The sequence below is a fragment of the Malurus melanocephalus genome, unplaced genomic scaffold, assembly GCF_030028575.1.
Source record: "Malurus melanocephalus ecotype Western Australia unplaced genomic scaffold, MMel_1.1 scaffold_46, whole genome shotgun sequence".
Taxonomy (NCBI): domain Eukaryota; kingdom Metazoa; phylum Chordata; class Aves; order Passeriformes; family Maluridae; genus Malurus; species Malurus melanocephalus.
In genome coordinates, this window is record NW_026623278.1 from 1,211,425 (window position 1) to 1,229,807 (window position 18,383).

An 18,383-nucleotide genomic window follows, 5' to 3' on the forward strand; every position below is an offset into this window, starting at 1 on the left:
TGGATCTCAGGGCAAGGTTTGCAGGAAGTACCAGAGGTAGAGTAGTTAGAAGAAGTGCATACACTRTATATATGCAGCCCAAGGCTGATCTTTGTGCATATTGTGATGTTTTTTCATAGAATGATAGAATAGTTTGGGATGGAAGGGACCTGTCTTCCACAGGCCCTAGTATAGCCTCTGGGAGCACCTATTCTGTGATCTTTCCAGGTACAGAGGTGAAGATGACAGGTTGTAATTCCCCGGGGTTGGTAATATCCTTTTTTAAAATGGGTACAATGTTTCCCTTGTTTCAGTCTTTATCTCAACCAGTGATTTCTCTCACTTTTACCCTTCTGAGTCTCCACCCCATCCTGCTGGTAGGGGACTGAGTGAGCAGCTCCATGGGGCTTAGTTGCCAGTTGAGGTGAAATCACCACAACCTGTAAAATAAAATTGTACTACATAGAGAATGTATAAGACAAATTTTTTGCTATCTAGCATAGTGAATACTCAGGAGAGAAATAAGCAGGCTTTATAAATACTATCAAACTGACAGTACAAGTGAAAGAAGGGAATTATTTAGTTGCAGAAAAATAGCAGGTCAAGAAGAAAGGCCCTCAAGCTAAGGAAAGTTTAGATTACAAAAAGGTCTTCATGGAGCAATTAGATGGTCATATGTAAATATCTAAAAAGAATTGGAAAATACACATTTTCATTCTTTAAAAGTTGCCATTACAGTAAGTGTGTCACAGCAAACCCCCAYTGGAAATTGCCTGCAGTAGTGCAGAATGAGATACGCTCTTGGTTCATGGAATTAATAAAGGCAGCTAATTGGGAAATAGCTCTGAAGCTTGAGTCRTCCTGTACCTGCAGTTTTACATCTTTTGCAAAGTAGACATAAAAATGCTAATATGTAGTCAGAATAAAATATCATTATTCTGGCTGCAGTGAGCTTCACACTTATTTTACTGTGTTGTCAATTTCTGCATACAGCAGTATCAAATCCACTTTTCTTGCTGTAGGTATTTAAGTGCAGTTTGAAGTAAACAGAAAATGTCTTTCTTTGTCAGAAGGCCAGACTGTCCCTTAGATACATGGAACAGGACTGAGTGACCTCAGTTCTGACACTGGTATCTATCCTTTTACATACATTATTCCCCTCCCCAGTGAAGTGAATAATAGTTTTCCCCTTTTACACTTATTATGGATCACATGCCAAAGGTATATGATGTGGTTTACTTTGGAGTATTTTCATTAATATCTGCAATGTAATCAGTGAAGTCAACAGCACTCTAGAAACCGGGACACAGTCTGATCTAAATAGCTTTATTTGACAATAGAATAAAGAATTGGAATGGATTCACATTTGCTAATTTGTTTTCTCCACATGGACAGCTCTTCTTGTTGYAACAGCACTTCAAATATAATGCATTTAAATGGTTGCTGTGTTATAGCTTTTCCTGTTTTTCAGAGAAAAAGCAGTTGATGTTCTTTTCTAAAAAAGAAAAAGAGGTTAAGTGTGATTTTAAGAAGAAAACCATTTTTTTCATAGCAAAATAATTTTAAGGCAGGCCAACCTTGAGTTCAAGCTAATTGGTAAGATTCCTTCAAATTACTTATGGATTGTCACTGTCAAAAATCTGTTTCTTTACAGTAGCATGACATTTTCCATCCCCTAAGTTCTCACAGGAACAAAATKTTGAAGACAGAGCTTTCAGAAAGCCTGTAAAATACATGTCTAAAATGTGGCTATAGTCCTGAACTATTTTTCAGAACTAGAAAGTATAATACTGTAACATCAGGCATTTCACGTTAGCAGTGACAACTGCTCAAACCAGTTCCTYAAAAGGCTCAGAACTGGGAGTGATGAGGACTGGTTGAATTAATTGGCTCTGGAAAATTCCCAAAGGCTTTCATTTGTTTCTCATGCAAAAAAAGATAAAACAACCATTCCAGCTTTCCTGCATTCATGGAAGATAAATATATGTAGAGTTTCTCCTGCTTTGGAAATGTTTTTGGGGAGCATATTCTACAGACGCATAAAGTACCAGACACTGCACTTACTCCACCTTTACGCTGATGTGAATAAAATCTGGAGGGTCTCCTCAGGATAAAGCCTGTCTAAATGAAACCCAGCATAAAGCCTTAGAAAGTCTCTCCACCCATTTAACTCATGAGGCCAATTTTCTAAAAATGTTCAGTTCACATTAGTCAGTGTATTGTTCTAATAAATAATTCCTTAATTGCACTCATTAAAAGTCCTAATGAATTCACAACATTCTATGAAAGACTGAAAGTTAATACATATTTCAGTCATATGGAGTTCAAAAATAAGAACATCCTGAGGACACTGTGGGCATCCATCAAATGAGTTCAGAAAGATAAATAAGGGCATGTATCATTATCCACTTAAATGCCACAACCCCATCTGTAAACTAATGAGAAYTCATTACAAAGATACTAGAGAAAAGCAGATTACCTTGGATTTATGGAAAGGTAAATCTGGTTTTGCTTATTGTCTGTTTGCTTGTTTTCAAAGTCCTTACAAATGAACAGCCATCACGTTTTTTTAATTGTGCTTTTCCGAGAGTTTCCTCCTCTCTGTGAAGTTGAAAAGATTAATATTAGAAACCTGATTAAAATCCAACCGAATCCATTGATCTGCTTTTTGAAGCCCCTGAGCTTAAGGCAGGGATGCTTCTTCATTTGGATTCTCACACAAACTTAACAAGTATCACCTGGTCACGTAGGAGAAGATTTTCAAGTGACCACTGATTATAGATTCCCTTTAACATGTATGATTTTTTTTGAAATGTTTTGCACTGATCTGAGAATTATGAAGAAGGCCTGGAAGAGACTGTGGTAGGGTACACATAAAATTGGGACAACTAGCAACAATATCCTGGAATTGTAGAATTCTTATTGCTGGAAAATAGCTCTAAGATCATTGAATCCAACCATTAACTCAGCACTGTCAAGCCCACCACTAAACTATATCTCTAAGAGCCACATCTGCACATTTTTTAAAAACTYCATGGATAGTGACTGCACCACTTGTCTGGGCAGYCTGTTCCAATGCTTGATTACCCTTTCAGTGAACAAATTTTTCCTAATATCCAATCTAATATGATAGCTAGAGAAAAGATGCAAACATAAAYGAGTTAGGAGTCCAGTGTGAGGTGGCAGGCAGCACCAGCACTKCTCAGAGCATCCAAGCCCTGCACCAGCATTTCTCAATCCGGGTTCAAATAAAAAGTAAGTGGTTTTGCAGTAAAAATTCTAGCTCCCCATTTKATCAGACACTGGAAAGGACAATCTAAAGCAGGATGCAGATGARCATGTGAGTGAAGAGGGGAGGTGTAGGGAATGACATTTTTATTTTCTTTCTGCCCTGTCAGGGCTCRCATCTTTACATTAATTGCTATCATGAAATATGAATTTCTTTTGAGAGAGACTTGCTGAACTCTATGGATTGTTTTGGTATCTCAGGCCAGGAAGAGGAGTGTGATGCCCTCTGAGGCAAGTGAGTGTGCCTCTGAGGCAGCTGAATGTGTTTGTGTGGGAAACTGGGGATGTACAGACAACTATAGATGTCAGAAAGCCTGTCCACCACCCTCTGTGCTGGTAGAGGTTCTGTGTTCATACAAGAGCCCCCTGTTGGACAGGAGCTCCTTACCACCTGGATGCTGTAAGGTGTCCATCAAGRTCTGTCAGAGTAAACCTCATTTCAGTAATCCTTGCTGACACACAGTTAAAAACATTAAAGCACTGATATAAATTGCAGCAGTCTGGCAGCTGCTGTAAATTGTATCCGAGTTGGGCTGGATCAGGAAGATCCACATTCTCCTTGAATTCTGCTCTTTCTTATACCAGGAAGAAGCTCTAATATTTGCTCTTATTCTTCTGTCTTAAATAAAGGTATMATGGCACCAAGAAATAAGACAATATACATTTGACATGAAGCATGGAAACCCTAAGCCAAGGCAGGTTCTCCTAGTCAGGTCTCAACCTGTACCTGTTTCCCACTTGGTCATGACTACAGTCAGTCCTCTCCCTCTCCCTCTCCCTCTCCCTCTCCCTCTCCCTCTCCCTCTCCCTCTCCCTCTCCCTCTCCCTCTCCCTCTCCCTCTCCCTCTCCCTCTCCCTCTCCCTCTCCCTCTCCCTCTCCCTCTCCCTTTCCCTCTCCTCTCCTTTCCACCCCACACTGAGGTGTCCTGTTGAGAAAGAGGGCAACTCAGCAGTTCAAGTCCTCATCAGTGAACAGAAATTTTGCTGCTCTCTGTTAAGGTTTGCTGTACATGAGGAACAAATTCTTTTGCCTGCAATATTCTGGCAGTGAGTATTTTTTGCAGATTGATTAAATGCTTCAGCTTTGCTCAGTCTATTAATCTCAGCARCCATTTATTGCTCCATATACTACAGTGCGTTGGGGATTATCTCTTAAGCACTGTGTGTAGGAAGCATGCAGCAGCAAGATACAAATCTTGTGTCTTGGAAAGGCTTCTCTGGAAATAAAGAAAAGCAGCTGTCAGTAAAAAACAGGATGGTTTGGCACTGAATGCCTCAAACTTTTGTCATCAATGCTGCAAACTCCAATGTCCTGCATCACTTAAGTAATCCTAGCTCAGAATCTGTGGGTTAGCATAAGGTACTGCTGCTGCTACACCCTTTCTTGTCTGGTAATTCCCATTGATACCTGACCCAGTGGAAAAGGGACTTGGAATGTTRCAAACCTCCTAGAACAACATGAGCAATTGCAGCTGTGTGTTGGCTGGAACATTCAGCCTCTTAATCCAGTGAACCCTTATCGCTTCTTTCCAGTGTTGCAGGTATTGCTATCCTGCATATTAAGCATATACTTAAAGGTACTAAGTGCATCCTAGATATATCCTTGCATATATCAACTATGTTAGCAGTGAGATTACCAGCATGAATAAACCAAACTTCTCACTTTATCCTGAGCTTTTAACTGACTTTTTTCTTCTGTTGTGCAAAAACTGATACGAAGCTAACATTTGTAACAGTGGAGCTATGCCAGGCCACAGCAGCAAAGGATGGGCTCTTGGCTGTTCAGCCACTATTGCTGACTTTRAGACATCATCTGTAACTCTCTAAATCCATTCCTTGGTTACTTGCTCTTAATATTTGATTGTCATTCATTTCAATAATGTAAAAACAAATAAGCACATACATCAGGATGAATTCACACTGCATGGAGTTCACACTATAGTTAACCAGGTTGTGTTTACATTTCTAGTTGTTGGAAAGGGTTTGTATAGTACTTACTTTTTTGAGAGCTTGATACACATTGAGCAATGAGGCACAAGGACAGAGAGAAAAGAGTGTGGCCATAGTGTTTCAATGATCCTTGCTTTCTTCCTGCTCTGTTTATCCTGCTCTAACACATTGGCATTTAGATGTTTTGTCTATTTATGCTCATCTTTTCTCCCTTTGTGCATTCCTGAGTCCTTTGACTCATTGCCTCAGTAACCCATAAGAATGTTTTGCCTACCCTACCTCTTCTGATGGACACATCTTCCAGACTTGAACCCCTTGACTTTTGGGAAATGATAGAGTGGAAGACAGAAAATAGTTTTGAGRCCAAACATTGCATGAGAAGGAGGATTTACAGGGTGATTGGAAGTCCTTTGAAAACAACACAGACAAGGTCAGCAATTCTCAACACTTGGCTGGGCTACAGAGTTTCGTGACAATCTGGCAGTGACATGGCAAGAGTTTAGGAWGTGAAGGAGACTATGATGCCTTCCAAGAGCACAAAGAGCAATTCTCTGTCTCCTAGAATGGTGACATGCTTTCCACTGACCCCAACTGGGCTCTCAGCCCTGCAGCTCTGCTACCTGAGCATTTGGGTCACCAACATTGCCATCCTTGTGTTATTGCTTCCTTCTGAATCTTCAAAATGCTTCTTGACCATAGTCAAGCAAATCCCCCAATTGCTCCTATTTCCCTGTCCAAAAAMGCCCCAAATGCATATCCCATCATGTGTGTATTTGCCACTCAGCTGGCTTCTCTTTCTCAACAGTGACCTCAGTTCCCCATGCCGCTTATTCTGGTCCTCATCATACCAAATTGTTTTTGGGTTTCTTAAAAAAAACTAATTTTATCAAGAACTACCCATGTATGATTAGATGAGGCGGGTACTAATGCCAAAAAATAGTGCTGGCTTTTTGCATCACCCTGTTAATTCGGAGTAACATTTTGGAACAACTTTATTGAAATAGGAATCAGTCTTAGATTTTAACACAATTAATTTTCTTTCTTTTCCATCCATTGGTTCAGTGATGATGGAGGRAGAAATTCAACTTTCAGTCACTTTCTTTCTTGTCCCAAATGTATAACTCTTTAACTCTTTTTGTTTTAAAATCCTTCTCTTTTATTTGACAACAGCCAAAAATGAATTTTTCTTCCTTTTCCTTTCCTATGTGAGCAGGAGCCCTGAGCGTTTCTGCCTTCACCAATGCATTTTAAAGCTTTGTGTGGTGGTTASACCCAGAAGAGAAGCAAGCAATGCGCTTGTACAAGTGCACAGAGCTCCCATGGTCATTTCTGAGGCAGAGCAGCCAGAGTGGCACACCAAAGAGCAAGTGCTGCAGTGAAGTTTCTCACAGCAAGGTAGGGTTCCCCTTTCTCCATTCCCATGCCAGTGACCCAGCATGAACCTCAGTAGTTTCAGGGGTCAGAGAAGATTATCTGTGGTAAGAAACGTGACAATCTGCAGAACTGCATATCTCCAAGATTTCCCGTGATTTTGAGCACCACCATRGGTCATTGATAGGGATGAAGGGGAAAAAAACCCCAGCAAGTAAAACAAATTTGAAACCCCTGACCCCTTTTTAGTTTTGTCAATTCAGCACATGTAACATCCCTTTGAGGCATCAGGCTTAACCATTTCACAGTTTAACTGAACTGAAAAGAAAAAGGTGAAACAAAGTTCAAGGATCTCCTGGGAGTCTACAACTCTCTGATAAACAGAGTGATTCTCAGACTAGAGAAAGTGAAGGACGAGTGGAAGTCAAAGGAATAAGAGCAAAGAGAGGAACTTATAGAAGTGCTTAAGGCAAAAAGGCTGTTTCATTCTGACCTGGCAGCTGCCAGAAAACAACTGTGAGATAACAGAGCAGAGTCTGGCCATAACAAGGAGGGCAATTAGTGGCTATAGAGAGAGTGGCAGCACAGGGGCATTATCAATAGGTCATTATTATTACTGTTAAGAACAGCACTCAAAGCCTTGCCATTCTCTTTGCCTCAGTCTGACAGAGACAAAATTGCTCCCAAAGGTGCTGTGAATCTGATAGAGACCTTCAATAGATGGAGATCCCCAAAAGAAAGATTGTTCACCAAGACACTAAACCAAACCACCTTAACTTTCCTCTTTTCAGATTAAAAAATTGTACAAAATAGTCTCAAAAATGTGTCAATGCACCTTTGGTGATAATCGTTTTGATGCACATCAGGGACAACAGAATCTTTTTTTACCTACTTAGTGAAGATGATTGAGATTGTTTACTGATTGGGCAYCTTCTACATTTTTCTCATCAGCTGTTTCTAAAATTCATAATAAATCCACATAAGTAAAGAAAATAAACAATTCCAGAAGGTAAAGTATCCACACTGAACGCAGTTTGAAATAAAAGGGCAAAATCTCACTGAGGAAAAAAAAAAACTGGACAATGCACAGAAAACCTTTCTGGGTGTGTTGGTGAGGGATCTCACACAGATCATCCACATTGTGCTACAGGTAAAMAATGATCAACATTCCTGAAAGCACACACAGGCTGCAAAATGATCCCTCTAACCCATCATGCAGAACCCCTTGCTCCTGGTGGGCTGGTGTGCACCATCCCATTTTAATACTCACACAGAAACACAGAGCATACAAAATTAAAGCTTTGCAACTTACAGTTTCCAAACAATATTTAAAAATCCTGTTCCCTCTTCATGGCAGCTGTGCCAGGCATTTCAGATTGCATGCTGCTGGTAACTGCTGCTCAGGAAAACATCTCATGACCTTTCAGACTATCCTGAAAGTCTTCAAATCTCTGTTGAGCAGCCTTGAGTTGCAGAGCATTAGATTATTATTCCCACGGAGAAAACCTACAATCCTACTGCAGTTTCCTCAATAAGAGTGACATAGGGTTGGGGTTTTTACGTCCAAGGAAAGGTTTCCTTCATGTTGGCAAACTTTTGAACATTGTGAATTTCCCGTGCCCTTACTTCAAGAAAAATAGCCTTTGACAATCTGAAGTCAYTCAGCCATCACTGGTCATCCCAATTCTGCTGCAAAATCCCCTCTTCTRCCTGTATAGGGTAAATCAGTAGCAACTAAGATGATGGATACATTTAGCAGACATAAAGCCAAAGTATGACACACTGGGGAAAGGYTGAGGTGCTTATTATAAATGGATTTTTTTAGTTACCAGTTTATTAGGGACTTTTTAAAAGTCAGTGAGCATGTAAAGAAGAGTGATTTATTTGATATAGCATGCTATGATTGCCAAAGTTTTCAGCAAGCCYCTCAAAGAAGTGAAGCCTCCTGAGCATAAAGGACATGTCCTAATGAACTGTCTTACACACACATCAGTTAAAGGATGGGAGTGAAAAACAGGAAGACATGGCCAGGTTTTGCAGCAGAGGTTGGTTATGAGAGACTACAATGGAAATCTACGCAAGGGCTYGTGCTGTACCAGAGGTTTACAAGTTGTGTAGCAAAAGGGCAGAGAGTGAGGTTGCGATATCTGCAGAGGAGCGTGCTCAGAGTAAAGCTGACTGTGAAGATGTGCCCAAGGACTCTTCTTGTATTTTAATTGGTGACAAAATAGCACACGAAACAGCGCGAATGCATACAGTGTGAAGCTGATACATTGCTACAATGTAACACTAGTTATATGAACAATAGCTACATAGTCACGGGACATAAATTAGTTCTTTCCACACAGGAAAGTGGATTTGGAGCAATTTTTCATATTTGAAAAGACCAAATTGCATATTAAGCATTGTGAGAAAGGGAGCAGAGGAAAATAACAGTAAAAAAAGTCATACAGTTGTAAAAATCTATCATGCGTTCCCATCCTGACTATAGCACATAATTCTGGTCACTCACTTTCACAAAGAGCACGGGAAGGAAGGAGAAAGCTGTCAGAACAATAAATGCATAGAGTGGTTCCCATATGATGGCAAATTAAATTCTATGGGAAGTTTCAGATTCCAAATGGTTTGTGAAAGGTGAGCAGGGAACAGTCTTTCACTGTTTTTCTCAATTCAATAGTCAAAGGGTTTCAGAGCTCTAATTTCTAATATAGAAAATGAAAGGTGTTTCTTTTCCATTCAGAACTGAATGATGAACCTTAATGGCAGAGGATATTCTGCAGGTGAAAAAAACTTACACCATTTTTAAAAGGAATGACGAAGTTAATAAAAAATAGATCTGTTGATGTAGTTTAAAAGGGTAGTCTGCATACAGTCTCCATTGGGGGAGAAATTCCTTACAAGGTCTTTTTCAACATATGTGCCCTATTTCAACATCTTAGATACACAGTATTGAGCTGGCCAGACCTTTCACCAGAACTACCACAGAAGTGCTCCTATTCTTGCATTCACTGGTCTTGGGAAGAGCCATACTCAATGTGAAGTTTTTCAGAGATAAGTGACAGTTCCTAGTTTTTGTTTCCGTACTCTGCTGCTGTGGAGTTTTTCCTAGTGCAGGTCTCTGGAAGGYTTGAGTCAAGACTGAAATAGGGCAGGTGAACCGGGGGGTAGTGGTACAACTCGGATAAACTTTGAGGTCCCTTCCAGACCTTTGGTTTGGCAAGCTCCAGTGCAGATAATACAGAAGATGCTGATGTCATTTTCTGACTACTCAGGAGCACGGGATCTGGGAGAATATGTCCTATATCTATCCACATCAATCACTTTTTTTGTCCTGAGTCCCAAATTCAGAGTCAGACAGCAATGAGCTCCTGTGGCAAAAGACAGAGCATGGTGCTTTTACACTTTACAGGATACAGAAAATGCAGATTTACAGTGACCAATAACAAAACATGCTTTTGATTCCAGTGACACAATCCCAAAATACCCTATGTCCCCCATCAGTACTGAGGAACATGAAATTCTAGCCCACAGCTCTGAGAAAGTGTTTTGAAAGAAAACACCGCCACAACAAAACAATTACTTACAGCAAGATAAAAGTCCTGTACTTCTTTATCTCTACTCATTCCAGAGCAGATAATGTGAAGCAGTTAAAGAGAAGCATCTCATTTCACTGGAAAGCCTCTCATATGGAGAAATCCTGAGTGTGAAATTAACCTGTGGAGTTCTTTTAATTCTAAAATTTTCCCTCATCACACAGTTGCCCATGAATCTTAAGGCCATCTAATTGCTTTTGTGATCATCATACAGACAGTAAAATACTGTAGAGACAAYTACATTAGAAAAAGACATCCACTAGAAAAGACATCCTCTATATAGGTGTCAGGACTGCACAMAGCCAAGGTTTGTACYGTACTAAACTTGTATATTGGGAATACATGGGGCAGTACCCAAGACAGCAAATCTATTCTAGTCTTAAAAGACAGACAGATCATACTGCAGGAAAAAAGGGTACAAAGGAGCCATCAAATTTCTTTGGGGCAGCTTCTAAATATTCTTCTGTGTGAATGAGGTGATTAATGGTCTTGTTATTTCTCCCTACATTTCAGTAGATCTTGTGGTTGATAACTACATTTTGTTCTCCATTAAAATGGCAACCCTTTGCTAAAATCTTTGCTGGGTTAAGGGGTCAGACAAGCAACATTCAGTGGGATTGATCTCTCCAGTGTGTTCAAAAGCATCTCCAGGATTGCCCAAAAAGGCTGTTTTGGGATAGAAAAGCAGACCACATGGAGGAAGAATCTGTGGAACCCATGGCATTATCTGAGCTGGACTGCTATAAACCCAGAGTACAAGGCTAAGGTTACCTCCATGCTGTTGTGCCCATGTCACTCAGGTGGCRTGATCATATACATTCATGCCAATAATGCCAACTCAGCAAACCACCAGGTGCTGCTGCCTGTTACTGAAAGTACTAAATCCCTCTTATTTAGCAAGGACTCGATTTTGCTGCCTTAAATCAAGGCAATAATAGCTGCTGCGTTACTTTGAAAAGAACAGTTTACAAGTGGTTAATCTGACGAATGTGGTACAAACCCTAATAACCTTTTGCCAGCTGTGTGCTGCACTAACAGTTGATTAAAGTAATAGCTGATAGGAAGGTTCTGAACACTGAAGAACAGGAAACCAAAATTGGTTTAAGCATGTACTTTTAGATGGTAGAGGAGTGCACAGACACAGTGTCACTGTCCCTAGGCTGAGAGCACAGGCAGTGACACTCTTCTGGCCCCAGCTTTGTCACCTAAAGATGTTGCTGTGGCTCCCCATGTAACCACCCACTGTCACAAGAGTCCCATCCAGCTCATCACCAGGTGCAGTCAAATAAGTGAGCGTTTCTCAATSTTTTGGTGTAAAGTCCCCAAGGCTAGCATAGCCCAGTTTCAAACCAGCTGCATGCAGATGCCCTTGCCTGGGTGAGTCTGAGGAGCCCCTTTGCTGGGTTTGCTCCCAGGTGGGAACTTCCAACACCAAAGTAGTGGTGTCCTGGTAAAGAGAGTCATCTGCAAAGAGAGTGTGGCTCAGCTCTGCCTGCAAATCCCACAGTCTCTGAGAGATGCAGCACTAGCAGCACACTGTCTTTGTTTAGGGGAGGAGGTGTGTAGGAGCAAGCAAGCATGACCAAAATAATTCAGTGCATTAATTCATAAASTGGACAAATCCCYGAAAAGTGGTGCRTGCACAAGAAGATTCTCAYAGCTTTCTGTCAACTCTGCCTTTCYTGCCAAGTCTGTCACTATTGGATATTCATGATTTAATTCAGCAGTRTTTATTTATTTATAAAAGTTCTGCAGGTGATAAGGAAGGATATAACTTGCATGAAYGCTCAATACCATCTATCTCTACCCAAGAATTAGCATTCATATTTAAGCAGATCAGTCTTTAAATCATTTTTGTTAGTCTATTTGAGGTCTGATCCTTTAAAAAGTACCTTGCCTTTGTCAGCCTGATGAAGACTCTGAGAGTTATAACTTTTTAGAAAGAGATCACAGAAYAACATGACTTAAACAATATTCTGAAATCTGTGGTCCTATGTAGCTCAACTTATCCAGGTAAGCTGTGCTAAGGTTTTGTGATTCCAGTAAGAAGTGGACTAATACTAACTTAAGCCAAACATTATTAAATCCTGTTATTTCTTTCCTTTTCCTATTACCTAATTTGTAACTCACACTGGGTAGTAACCAAAGTTCCTGCTGGGAAATTTTTTGAGTGGGTTTTCTTTGCAGCCCATTTGCTTTTTTATAGATTTGGGGCTAGATCTGCCAGACAACTTTAAAAGGCTTTTTGTAAACATGTTATCAGCCACCACCTCATGTTTAAAGATGTGATTGATTTGAAAAGGACTGTCATTTCAACAGAGATCTCAGTTTGTCAAACATGGAAAAGTTTGTTTTCTTAAGATACAATAATCTGATAATAATTCCAGAAGTGGTAACAGTGAAAAGGTTAAATTAACCTGAAATAATTATATAATAATTATAATAAACATATATTACATATTATATAATAAGTATTATATCATATAATATAATTTGTGTCACTTGATCAACTGACACAATGTCTCAGCCTTATTTTATCACACTGGAGTATTGAGACTTCTGTGCCCAAACTCTGTTATGATTTCTGGTGTTTTGTGTASTCATTTGTTAAGGTTACTCAATCTGTTTGCTGTCTTGCAAGGCTCTGGCTCTGTGTTATTAATATTGGGCCACTGCAGCACATGAGAGAAGAAAGCCGATCGGTATCAGGGAGGAAATTACATTTCTGCCCAGTTAGCTGGAGCACCCAACACATGATTCACACTGATGACATTTTATGCTGCTTCTCTAAGTTATTCCTCATCCAGTACCGTGCTTAAGAGGACAGTAAATACCTGACCTGGTAAGCAGTTTGTGCAAACAAAGTTATCCCTTTGAAACTTCTAGAACAAATCTGAAACTGTCAGTGAGTTGTCCWACTTCCATGCCTTTCATCCTCCAGCTGTGGCACTTCAATTCCCAATTGCCAAGTACCTAGGGCCTCACATGATTTCTCTTGGAACCACAACTTAAGACAATTAGTCCTCAAGCCTTTAAAATCCATCTGYTTTACTATTAAACTGATAAACTGTGAAGTCCTACCCTGTTGTGTATAATCTCCTTCCTTGAGAGCAGTTCAGCTGATGCACCACAGAGGCTGCCCAGCTCCAGGTTTGTGAAACACACACTAAGAAACACAAAATGTGTGTCTTCTGTGACTCACTGCTACTGGACCAGGGCTGCCATGGATCTGTGAATAATGTAGGAGTTCACAGATAAGCAGAGCTTTATAATAATGCCACTGCTGATCTTCCAGGAGAGGCAAAACTGAACTGTACCACAGTTCTGGTATCTCAAGCACCATGTCTCCATGAGACACGAAAATATCAGGGGTGTTTTATAACTTTCAGCAAACAGGCTTAAACAGAAGCTAAAAAAAACTGGGACTTGCTTTCACATCATCACTGGGACTGGTAACAGTAGAATTCTCATTGATGACATTGTCTTCTAGCTGACACACTGCATATCATGGCATTGTGACAAAACTTGTTACCATTCATGGTTGAACTCATGGCTTAGGGAATCAGCATAYCTGGAGGTAGGAAATACATTATTATATCAACATCTGAAGGTATCTTTCTCCTGTAGCCTAATGTTAAGTGTCTGTGGTGTTTCCTCCACAAAAGAGACAACGGTCACTGTAGAATGCAGCCTCCACTATTTAATGTGTTCAAAAGCTGAAAAGGAAAGTGAATACTGACCTAGCTAGAAGACTATCAGCACAGTTTACTCACAGCTACACACTCCCTTATCACTAAATGGGGCTGTCTCTCCATTTCCCTCCAGTTCTCCTCACTGTAGTTTAGTGTCCTGTGAACACTTGAGGGCTGAAATTAAATATATTTTTTTATTGTTTCTGAAGTATGCACATGTTRGTCAACAGATTTCCATCTTATACGTGTTGTCTTTCTACTATTGCTATTTCCCAGTTTTTTTGCTGACATCATTTTCTGATTATGCTTTGGGACCTGTTTTTAACACCATTACATGGCCAGAACAGGTCCTAGGAAGGAAGCCCAAGGAAAGTGATCTCACTGATGCACAAACACCCAGATGAGATGTGGCTACACAAATACAACAGCGTAAAACTTTTAACAGTGTAGAAACTATTGATACCGTACATAAACCTTTGACATCTACACTTATGCTGCCAACTCCTCATCACCCAGTAATGTGGAGTTGGGAAACTTCAGAAAACGGAAGAATCCAACCCCATCTTTCGCTGATAACAAATGAGATAATACTGCTGCTGCCAAATTTAACCTTCAYGATCACAGGTTCAACTCAGCTGTCCAGGCAACACTTCCCTCATTTCTCCTTCTTCCATAATAATGTACTGGTTCCCAGAGTAAATGAAAGAAGCCAGCTCAGCTCTAGAACAAGGATAACCATCCTTGCACAGCTCTCCAGCAGATCCAATGAGCCCAGCAGCAGCTGAGAGTTCAAGGCACAAACACGTGTGGCTGCAGAAGATGCAGCAAGATTCTAGTAAAATTTGTTTGGCCCCAGCACCCTATGAACATGGCTATTGTCATTCCAGAGAAAAGCTGGCTTTGGATGCAATCTAGTCATGTATATTTCTCCCTACTTTTCCACTAATGACCTCTACAAGAATTTCAAAGAAAGAATAGAGGGGTCTTGGAATYCCTGGAGGGGTCTAGGACTTGGAAAACTGGGAAATCCAGCAAGGGAGAGCTGAGAGGTGGCAGTGGATGAAGAGCTTCAAGGTGACACATTTCAAGGAGAGTTCACTGTGGGGAAAGTAAAAAATTTCAGGTGTGGTTACACAGAAAAGAAAAATAGCATTTGAAAATAAAAGAAAAAAGGGAAATGGAAACAAATATCTGTAAAATGTTGATTTGTAAAACATACAAAAGGAAGAGTGTGAGAGAAGAACACAGGGACCTCTCTTCTCCTATCAAACAGAGATCTCCTTTCTGCCTGACAGAAAATACAAAAAGGTTAAAGTGCTGCTATCAAGGAAGAAACATTTGTTATATTTTCTTTTCATTCTGGTCCCCTACTATCAAATATTCTATTTCATTCGTTTTCACTAATTCAATGAAGTGCAATTATTATTTGACTTGATTTTRTAGTTTGTCATTTCTGTTCAATTTTCAGAGAAGTGGTCTGCTACTGACAGATGAATGCTACACAAATTTTTGGCCCAAATTACAATCTGAGCAAAATCTGGTTTTGGGGAAAAATTCTTCCCCATAGAGTAAAAGAAAAAGAATTATATTAATCATAATTTGTCACTGGACTGGTACAGAGCTCAACAAAAAATCAAAATATGCTTTCTACTAATATGTGAACTGGTTGCTGGGTAATTCAAAAAGTAGAGATTTTACTAGAGTTTTTTTAACAGAAGTCTACATTCTTCAATTTAGCCAGCTTTTCAAACGTATCTGTTCTGGAAACTGAATAGCTGAACAGGAGAGTCTTGCAGATGGAAGGCACAGATATAGCTACAGAAGAGATATAAAAAATAATTTATTTGATTTATAGTCTCTTCCTACTTTGWGTTCTTGTAGCAGGAGAAATGCTTGGCAGAGTGAAGTTCTACAGTTCTTTCTTTTGGAGAAATACTTGTTTTAATAAATCAGGGTTTTCCAATTTCCTCCATAAACCAGGGAAGTGAAGAAATCCTATTACTTTTCTTCCATGTACAGCAAGATGAAGGAGTCCCTACTTGTCTGCATTATGAGTAAAGTCAACARTATTATCCATGATAAAGTTGCTTTTTGAGACACWCCCAGRGACCAGTTCTCTTCTGTAGCCAAGAGGTGTGGGCTGTGTCCCTCAGCATGAAGGAGGAGAGGCTRGGATTGCTGCTCTCAGCCAAAGCTGTGGAGGCTGAGGGGGAATATTCTYTGGGGTAACAACACTAACCAGCTCCTGTGTGATTAGGTGTTAACCTCCTTGTTAAMCAGCTTGCTCCTTCTGCTGCCAGACATTAATGATACTCAACCCCTGGAGATCCATTCTTCTGTTTCTGTCTCTGCTCTCACAAGAGAAAATATAAAGTGTTGTGCACTTCAGCTGACCTTAGCTTTGTGAGACACTGAATGTTCAACCCATTCTGTTGTAATCTTAATGCAATTTGTTAGAGAAAATAGAGCCTTCTTTCTGCTACCTACCAACACCACACACCTGGCACTAGCGTTGGATGGGGAATACTTGAACCACTTCTCAGAGCAGATGTAACTATCCAGTCTTTCCCCCAGTGGACAGTTCTGTGTCTCCAGCAAAAGCAATCTGTTCATAAAATTAAATCCACTTTGTTCAGTGACTGAGCCAACTGCTCTCCAAAGCCAAATAGTTGTTGCTACTAGACTCCCACACCTTGCTGCTGTTCTCTTTCTTTTACAGAGTTGAAGWTCAGATGGCTTTTCTCTTGTGGACTGTATGATTGCAGCGGATGTAAGGGTTGCTCAGAAGACTGGATAACCACATCTACAACAGCATTTGGCCAGATTTGACTTTTGAGATGTCAAGTAATAAAGGAGGTCAAGGTGAAGGAAGGGAAGCAGGAGACTGAAGAGGCAGAGGCAGGTTTGAAGGCAGCCCCAAGGTACCACCCTCAGGCTGCAGAATGGATTAGGGTGGTTTGATGTGGGAGTGTTAGAAAAGGAAGCCAAGATGAGATCTGTGGTCCAAAAGGGCCCAGAACACCTTGTTTGTCTTTTTCGCTCGTGTCCTCACAGCTCAYTCTGCCAGCTTCTGTAGTCAGGGTTAGAGAGAGGGTGTGGGGCAGAGCCCAGGTTTCTGCAGAGTCCCCTGTGGAGGTAACCATAGGATTCTGCTCAGAAGGGATTGGTYRTTCCCCCTTCAYAAAGCCCCTATGGCCACTTTAACCYAATCTCAACCCCWTGAAGCCAGGAGAAACTCAAGCYTGARCYCTGGGCTYTTTCCAGCCACCCTCAAATCACTRCTTCTTCYCAGCCAKCTTTGCCCAAAGRAGCTGAGTTCTGCTAMACCTCCTGTCCCCAAGGCCAGCCACAGCCCTCCCAGAGCACCTTAGGGTCAAGATTAGCTGTGCCCAGACAATTAAATTYCTCAGTGGAGAATTCCTGTTGCAGCCCTCAGCTTCCTTTGGCAGCTGCCCACCAGCCCCACATCCACTGTCACTCTGCTCCTCCTCCTCTTGCCCAAACCTGAACTCCAACCCAAGCTGGCATAGCCCCTGACCCCCTATAGCAGGAGATAGCTCTGTGGTTTTCCCTGCCTGAACCTGGAACCTAAACTCCTCACCCTAACCCTAGAGTGACCCCTCAGCCAGGCACCTGGCCAAGGCCCAGACTGCCTCAAAGGAGAATTGATCTTGTAGCTCTCAGTTTCTGTCCCTAAATTAAAGCCTTTCTCTCATTTCCTTCGCTTACCCTCACGAAAGCTCCCCAGCTCTTTGCCATCTGAAACATTCCCAGGAGAGAAAAAAGGGTACAAATTAAATTTAGGGTAAGAAGAAGGCTTCTTGCTGGCCTGACAGACTTGCTCAATGCTCTGCATAACCAACTGGGAACCTCARATCCCTGCAGCAGTCTCTAGAGACCCCAAATATCTCTCAGTACACTTACCTGGTTTCCAAAGCCCAAAGATCTGGTAATAGAAAAAAAAGATAAACCAACCAGTGAACAAATAAGCAGCATTTCATAGCATCTTGCTTGATTTTACAGCATTTCCTGTGCTCTCAAATCAAGGATTCTGGGAATAGAAGARGAGGCAAAATGCTAGAACAGAGTGTACACGGCAGAAATAAATTGGGTCCTTTCATGATGCTATTATCAGAGCGGCAGAACAGTACTCCAGAGACGCTGCAGCTCGGATCCTCAGCTGCTGCAGCCCGAGCAGAGGCGGGCAGAGCGGGGCAGAGCAGAGCACAGCGGGGCAGAGCGGGGCAGAGCAGAGCACAGCGGGGCAGAGCGGGGCGAGCTGCCCACCCACCCCGCGGCCCCTCCGCACGGCAGCAGCCGGCACGCACCGCACATGTGCGGCAGCAACACGTTCACAGCGTTTCCTTCACACATGCAATTGGATCAAGATTTAGTTTTAGATGGACTCGCTCCACAAACAGAAGTGAGAAAAAGCCAATGACACACATCGCCGAGTTGATAAAGGTTTCTGTGCTGCGCACATCTGTAGTACATAAAGCAGCTCAATCCT

At 41.2% G+C, this 18,383-nt stretch overlaps 1 long non-coding RNA gene across 1 annotated transcript in view; it reads right to left on the bottom strand.

The window, feature by feature from the left end:
• Positions 1–1,344: 1,344 nt before the first annotated feature.
• LOC130572947 (uncharacterized) overlaps positions 1,345–18,383 on the bottom strand; it is a 26,392-nt gene continuing 9,353 nt past the window's right edge. Inside the window, exons 2-3 of the long non-coding RNA XR_008965275.1 lie at positions 2,459–2,580; positions 1,345–1,474 (exon numbers count right to left, since the gene is read on the bottom strand). This is a non-coding gene — a long non-coding RNA (uncharacterized LOC130572947). The remainder of the gene's footprint in view (positions 1,475–2,458; positions 2,581–18,383) is intronic.